This window comes from Mytilus edulis, chromosome 7 (assembly GCF_963676685.1).
Source record: "Mytilus edulis chromosome 7, xbMytEdul2.2, whole genome shotgun sequence".
Lineage (NCBI taxonomy): Eukaryota > Metazoa > Mollusca > Bivalvia > Mytilida > Mytilidae > Mytilus > Mytilus edulis.
The window spans coordinates 80459009-80467773 of NC_092350.1; positions in this window are offsets into that span (position 1 = coordinate 80459009).

Consider the following 8765-nt stretch of genomic DNA (forward strand, 5'->3'; position numbering starts at 1 on the left):
ATATATGTTCTTCATATGGTAACTACAATCCTTTTTTGAGGGTAAAAGGTCGTGGTAGATCCATGATCCCCCTTTTTGACGATCATCATCAACTGAGGTTAAATTCAATAATACATTTGTGATGTTTTTAAAACTTAACTTGACTGGCAAAATTAACCAAACTGACGGCAAAATATAGTATTTCATTGTTTCGCTTTTATAACTGTTTGAAATAACCTTATTTTTTTGGGTCTAAATGGCACTGAACTAGTGGCCGGCCCTTTCGGCAATCATTATAGTTTATACATTTTTTGTAAATTTATTCCTATAAACCTATGCATGGCCTAGATCTGGGACATATGTTACTGTAGACACGTACATGATTTATTTTGATTCTGATTACACGGTCACCTCAGATGTATAAATAGGCCTGAGAACAAGATATTACTTAAGTTATTTTCTTCATTGCATTACACCTATTGCTGCATCTATAAAAACGTTTCCTGAACAAAGCAGTTCTCGATGTCACTGTAAGAGCCGAACTGGCACATTTCCCATCCACACACTAAACTGTAATTTTCTATCAAACCATATGACATTGGTGAGCAATGATTCGATGGATTCAACAATAATAAGACTTGATTGTCACAAATTGTGACATGATTGAATGACCAACAGAATTAGAAGGCGTACAGCCAGGAGACGTTACATAAAACCACACTTTTTTGCGTCTGCTGTTTCAAGGAATCTTAGAGTTGGTGGTCTCGGGTGTAATGTCTTAAGATCATCATATTCATAGGTGTGCAATACATTCTGGAGATTTGCAGTAGAAGACACAATACAGATTTTATACAATATAAAATCCTTCACGGTAAAAAAAATGATTGTGCGAACTTCTAAACTAAGTATAATATATATGTGTATTTCTGTGAACCACCGTTTCTTGAAAAGTTACAAAAAACTCTCATTAACATTTATTTTATGAAGACTTGATATCCCCGAAGTTTTAAGCATCAACCGCGGGAAACATTTCAAGGATAAAGAAGAAACAATAGTACACACACAGAAATGTCGTGCCTGCAGTACACATCATGGTTGAATATGAATGTTTTGCTATGAATATCACATAAACTAAACATTATATAAACCATGAACACTACTGAAGTCAATGCCATATAAACCCAGCGAGACAATGATGTACCCATAACAAGCATATTTTACATCAAATGCGACAAAAAAAAAGCAACTATATTGATTAGCAGGCATATAAGTTTGTAGTTGGTTGACATTGGTTTACATCTGCTATAATTGCTTTGTTATAAATTAAGCTCTAGTCATTTTTTTTTTTAATATAACTTTCATATCGGAGCATTTTACAGAAAACTATACGGTATGCATGGGTTTTCTTTGTTGAATACCGTATGGTTGCATATAATTGCCAACATCTACTTCATATTAACTTTCATGGATATTTGGTTCATTTGCAATCCTACCACATCTCTGTATCTTTTGTAAAGCAGATTTGTTTTAGTATTTTTAAAGAATATGTTGATCTCAAGACATTTTCTTGTTTCCTTTTTAGTTGTGGGGTTGAACAAGGCAACATCTCATTTGCCTGATGTACCCTTTAAGTTAATCCCACTACTGTTGATATTTAATTGAACTAAATTGTACATGCCTGATGTACCCGTTAAGTTAATCCCACTACTGTTGATATTTAATTGAACTAAATTGTACATCATTGCTTTAAATGTAATTGAATAATACGATTAACTGAAGTTGCCATATGCAACAAGCACTTTTTGTTGTTTTTGCCATGAATATATGTCTGAAATATTTGTCACTGTACATTGAGCAAACTAACAATCAATCGATTTGAAGGGGAAAGTTGTCTTTTAATTGATTTGATATCAGTAGACCTTCATATTTTAAACGTGGAAAAACTTTTCTTTAATGGGCTATAGTCCTTTTTAGGACCCCAACAAGTTCTAACTAGAGCCTCTCCTTGGTCCATGTGCATATTAAACAAAGTACACACATTATAAACATGAATAGAATTCATGACAAAATTTGTTTTGATGATGGTGACATGTTTGTAGATCTTACATAACCATGATAACTGAACATTCTTGCTGTTCATAATTATCTCCATCTTTAATGGACTTGGCCCAGAAGTTTCAGAGGAAAATATTTTTGTAAAATTTACACAAATTTTAATAAAAATTATGAAATATTGACTTTAAAGAGAAATAACTCGGAAGGGGTCAATTGACCATGTTGATCATGTCAACTTCTTTATAAAGCTTACTTTGCTGAACAATTTTTCTGTTTACAGTTTATCTCCATCAATTATAATATTCAAGATAACCAAAACCGACAAAATTTCTTCAAATGTACCAATTCAGTGGCAGTAACCAAGCAAGGGGTTGTTTACACAGGCACTTGTCTCAGAAAATATTTTCCTATATACCTTAATGTAACATAGTGTTATGTTAGGTATATAAGAAAAAAATCTGAGACAGGTGCCTGTGGTTGTTTAATGCATCTGAAAATTTCAGAGCAGATAAATCTTGACATAATGAACAATTTAACTGCTACCCAGATTTGCTCTTAATGTTTTAGTTTCAGAGATATAAGCCTAAAACTGCATTTTACCCCCATGTTTTATTTTAGTGATGGTAGCCTTCTTGGTTGATGACCAGGATCATAGCATACATTTTTAAAACTACTTGACAAGATACTGTAAGGATGATCTAGGCCAAGTTTTGTTTTATTTAGGCCCAGTATTTTTTAGAGGAGTAGATTTTGGTAAAAGTTAACAGATGACAAAGGGCGATGGATTACAGACACCAAGTGATGAGAAAAGCTCACTTGGCCCTCTTGGGCCAGGTGAGCTAAAAAAGGTAGTCTGCCATCAGAGGAATCTAGGGACTTCTGTTGAAGTTGATGTATATATTTGATGGTTTAAATGTTATACATGAATTGTGTTATCTTCGCTAGCTAAGGGTTACGATCCACTCCAGTTCTCTTCATGTGAAGAGAATGGGAGTTGATGGTAACCCTTGGCTAGCGAAGATGGAATTCTGTGATCTCTTTAAAATGGTTAGAAGAAAGATATTAACCCATTCCCCATTCACGAAATGACTCATCACTGTATTTTAACAGGAGTTGCATGATGGCTTTCACGTGTTGAGCAGGAAATGGTGACACTTCATTAAATGTAAGGGAGTGATGCTTAATTTTTATGGTCAATTTTGTATCTTTTTTCTTTAAATACCAAAGCTAGTATGTTTTTAGCTCACCTGGCCTAAAAGGCCAAGTGAGCTTTTCTCATCACTTGGCGTCCGGCGTCCGTCGTCCGTCGTCCGTCGTCGTCGTTAACTTTTACAAAAATCTTCTCCTCTGGAACTACTGAGCCAAATTAAACCAAACTTGGCCACAATCATCTTTGGGGTATCTAGTTTAAAAAATGTGTCCGGTGACCCGGCCAACCATCCAAGATGGCCGCCATGGCTAAAAATAGAACATAGGGGTAAAATGCAGTTTTTGGCTTATAACTCAAAAACCAAAGCATTTAGAGCAAATCTGACATGGGGTACAATTGTTAAACAGGTGAAGATCTATCTGCCCTGAAATTTTCAGATGAATCGGATAACCCGTTGTTGGGTTGCTGCCCTTGAATTAGTAATTTTAAGGAAATTTTGCTGTTTTTGGTTATTATCTTGAATATTATTATAGATAGAGATAAACAGTAAACAGCAATAATGTTCAGCAAAGTAAGATTTACAAATAAGTCCCATGACTGAAATGGTCAGTTGACCCCTTTAGGAGTTATTGCCCTTTATAGTCAATTTTTAACCATTTTTCGTAAATCTTAGTAATATTTTACAAAAATCTTCTCCTCTGAAACTACTGGGCCAAATTAATCCAAACTTGGCCCCAATCATCTTTTGGGTTAGTAGTTTGAAAAATGTGTCTGGTGACCCGGCCATCAAACCAAGATGGCCGCCATGGCTAAAAATAGAACATGGGGTAAAATGCAGTTTTTGGCTTATAACTCAAAACCCAAAGCATTTAGAGCAAATCTGACATGGGGGTAAAATTGTTTATCAGTTCAAGATCTATCTGCCCTGAAATTTTCAGATGAATCGGACAACCCGTTGTTGGGTTGCTGGCCCTGAATTAGTAATTTTAAGGAAATTTTGCTCTTTTTGGTTATTATCTTGAATATTATTATAGATAGAGATAAACTATAAACAACAATAATGTTCACCAAAGTAAGATTTACAAATAAGTCAACAGGACTGAAATGGTCAGTTGACCCCTTTAGGAGTTATTGCCCTTTATAGTCAATTTTTAACCATTCTTCGTAAATCTTAGTAATCTTTTACAAAAATCTTCTCCTCTGAAACTACTGGGCTAAATTAAACCAAACTTGGTCACAATCATCTTTGGGGTATCTAGTTTAAAAAATGTGTCTGGTGACCCGGCCAACCATCCAAGATGGCCGCCATGGCTAACTAGAGGCTCTAAAAAGCCTGTGTCACTCACCTTGGTCTATGTGAATATTAAACAATGGACACAGATGGATTCATGACAAAATTGTGTTTTGGTGATGGTGATGTGTTTGTAGATCTTACTTTACTAAAAATTCTTGCTGCTTACAATTATCTCTATCTATAACAGTACTTTCAGTGGAAAATGTTATTGAAAATCTTCAAATTTTAAGAAAATTGTTAAAAATTGACTATGAAGGGCAATAACTCCTTAGGGGGTCAATTGACTATTTTGGTCATACTGTCTTATTTTTAGTTCTTACTTTGCTGTACATTATTGCTGTTTACAGTTTATCTCTATCTATAATAATATTCAAGATAATAACAAAAAAACAGCAAAATTTCCTCAAAATTACCAATTCAGGGGCAGCAACCTATCAACCTATTATCCGATTCATCTGAAAATTCCAGGGCAGATAGATCTTGACCTGATCAACAATTTTACTTCCTGTCAGATTTACTCTTAATGCTTTGGTTTTTGAGTTATAAGCCAAAAACTGCATTTTACCCCCATGTTCTATTTTTAGCCATGGCGGCCATCTTGGTTTGTTGGCCGAGTTACCGGACACATTTTTTTAACAAGATACCCCAATGATGATTATGGCTAAGTTTGGTTAAATTTGGCCCAGTAGTTTCAGAGGAGAAAATTTACGAAAAATGGTTAAAAATTGACTATAAAGGGCAATAACTCCTAAAGTGGTCAACTGACCATTTTGGTCATGTTGACTTATTTGTAGATCTTACTTTGCTGAACATTATTGCTGTTTACAATTTATCTCTATCTATAATAACATTCAAGATAATAACCAAAAACAGCAAAATTTCCTTAAAATTACCATTTCAGGGGCAGCAACCCAACAACGGAATGTCCGATTCATCTGAAAATTTCAGGGCAGATAGATCTTGACCTGATGAACAATTTTACTGTGTGTGAGATTTGCTCTAAATGCTTTGGTTTTTGAGTTATAAGCCAAAAACTGCATTTTACCCCTATGTTCTATTTTTAGCCATGGCGGCCATCTTGGTTGGTTGGGCGGGGGCACCGGACACATTTTTTAAACTAGATACCCCAATGATGATTATGGCCAAGTTTGGTTAAATTTGACCCAGTAGTTTCAGAGGAGAAGATTTTTCTAAAAGATTACTAAGATTTACAAAAAATGGTTAAAAATTGACTATAAAGGGCAATAACTCCTAAAGTGGTCAACTGACCATTTTGATCATGTTGACTTATTTGTAGATCTTACTTTGCTAAACATTATTGCTGTTTACAGTTTATCTCTATCTATAATAATATTCAAGATAATAACCAAAAACAGCAAAATTTCCTTAAAATTACCATTTCAGGGGCAGCAACCCAACAACGAAATGTCTGATTCAACTGAAAATTTCAGGGCAGATAGATCTTGACCTGTTGAACAATATTACCCCATGTCAGATTTGCTCTAAATGCTTTGGTTTTTGAGTTATAAGCCAAAAACTGCATTTTACCCCTATGTTCTATTTTTAGCCATGGCGGCCATCTTGGTTGGTTGGCTGGGTCACCGGACACATTTTTTAAACTAGATACCCCAATGATGATTGTGGCCAAGTTTGGTTAAATTTGGCCCAGTAGTTTCAGAGGAGAAGATTTTTGTAAAAGTTAACGCAGGACGACGACGACGGACGACGACGACGGACGACGACGACGACGGACGACGACGGACGCCGGACGCCAAGTGATGAGAAAAGCTCACTTGGCCCTTTGGGCCAGGTGAGCTAAAAATAGAACATAGGGGTAAAATGCAGTTTTTGGCTTATAACTCAAAAACCAAAGCATTTAAAGCAAATCTGACAGGAGTAGAATTGTTAAACAGGTGTAGATCTATCTGCCCTGAAATTTTCAGATGAATCGGATAACCCGTTGTTGGGTTGCTGCCCCTGAATTAGTAATTTTAAGGAAATTTTGCTGTTTTTGGTTATTATCTTGAATATTATTATAGATAGAGATAAACAGTAAACAGCAATAATGTTCACCAAAGTAAGATTTACAAATAAGCCAACATGACTGAAATGGTCAGTTGACCCCTTAAGGAGTTATTGCCCTTTATAGTCAATTTTTAACCATTTTTCGTAAATCTTAGTAATCTTTTACAAAAATCTTCTCCTCTGAAACTACTTGGCCACAATCATCTTTTGGGTTAGTAGTTTGAAAAATGTGTCCGGTGACCCGGCCATCCAACCAAAATGGCCGCCATGGCTAAAAATAGAACATGGGGTGAAATGCAGTTTTTGGCTTATAACTCAAAACCCAAAGCATTTAGAGCAAATCTGACATGGGGTAAAATTGTTTATCAGGTCAACATTTATCTGCTCTGAAATTTTAAGATGAATCGGACAACCCGTTGTTGGGTTGCTGACCCTGAATTGTTAGTTTTAAGGAAATTTTGCTGTTTTTGGTCATTATCTTGAATATTATTATTGATAGAGATAAACTGTAAACAACAATAATGTTCAGCAAAGTAAGATTTACAAATAAGTCAACATGACCGAAATGGTCAATTTACCCCCTTAGGAGTTATTGTTCTTTATAGTCAATTTTTAACAATTTTCATAAAATTTGTAAATTTTTACTAACATTTTCCACTGAAACTAATGGGCCAAGTTCATTATAGATAGAGATAATTGTAAGCAGCAAGAATGTTCAGTAAAGTAAGATGTACAAACACATCACCATCACCAAAACACAATTTTGTCATGAATCTATCTGCGTTCTTTGTTTAATATTCACATAGACCAAGGTGAGCGACACAGGCTCTTTAGAGCCTCTAGTTTGGTAATGTTGTTTATTAGCTTACCATTTATTTGGGATAATGCTAAAGACATAAAGTCAGTGTTCTCTCTGTTCTCAGACTACTTCAACCACCAATAACAAATCCTTTTGCCAACTTGCAATTATATAACCAAGAACACTGAAAGTGTGGTTAAACCCATACTATAACTATACTATACTATAACTATTACTATAAATTGAAAATTATTGGGAGGTTTTTATTAAATGTTTACAAAATAATAGTCCACAAGAAGACATGTCATTCAGCGACATGTAATTGTTCACATCTTTGTCTTTTGGTGACAGGTCTAGATGGATAGTTGTCTCATTGATAATCAAACAAAATCTACTTATTTTTGTATGTTGATCGAAACAAACAACATTTGTGGTTATGAGCTGTACTATGTTAATCCAGTACTCTGCATTCTTAGCAATAAAATAGCTAGTACCAATTTTTACTACTGTGGATTCATTAATATTCATTGGATACCAATATTGGTGAGTTTTGTGGGTACAGGTGGTCCATGAATTCAAATGTGCAACGAATTACAAGTATTCTGTATGCTTTGTATGTAAAACCACAAAAAATATATTCACTTAAATGCTAGTTTACCACAATCAATGAAAATTGGTTCCTACGAATTAAATGAATCCACAGTAGTTAGATCAACCTGTAGAGATGTTGAAACCCACATCATTCTTCTTATATGGAAGGGATACTATTATAACTTCGATCATAGAGGCAATTCTGTTATTAATCAATTATGAATGAATTCTTGAAGGATTCAACAGTTCTTGCATTTGTGTCTCTGTATTTTCTATGTGACTTTAACATATTATTTCTTTATAAGATATTGGTAATAAGAGATGTATTTACTGCCTTAAAAGTCATTAAAGAATTTGTTGACTTGTTGGTTCAATAAATAATTGATTGATCAATTGATGAAGGACTATATGAAAATACCCTCAACATAGTTGAAATAATCTTCTTTAACATTTACTTTTATGGAAAAGTATTTCAGAGCCAGACTATTAAAGTTCTAAAAAACAAAAAAATAAGTACTGAAGCCATAACTCCTGTCTCCTAGATAGCTTGAGCCAAGACCAGAATATAGCATGGACATTTATACTAATTTAGTAACACAGATTTAAAGGAGCGACGGGACTATTTATGGGCTTTTGCCAGTTCATAAGATGAATTGTGATGTTTTAAATATATTTACTCGAGTCGGGTATACATTGATCATTGTGGAAGCCTGTACTATGATCTATAGTTGCTTCAAAATCATTTGGTCTCAGATGGATAGTTGTCTCATTGGCAATCATACCACATCTCCCTATTTTTATATGTTTATGGATAGATATTGATTGTTTATTTTGTTACGTATTTTAAAAGAAAGATAAACAAAAGAATTAAA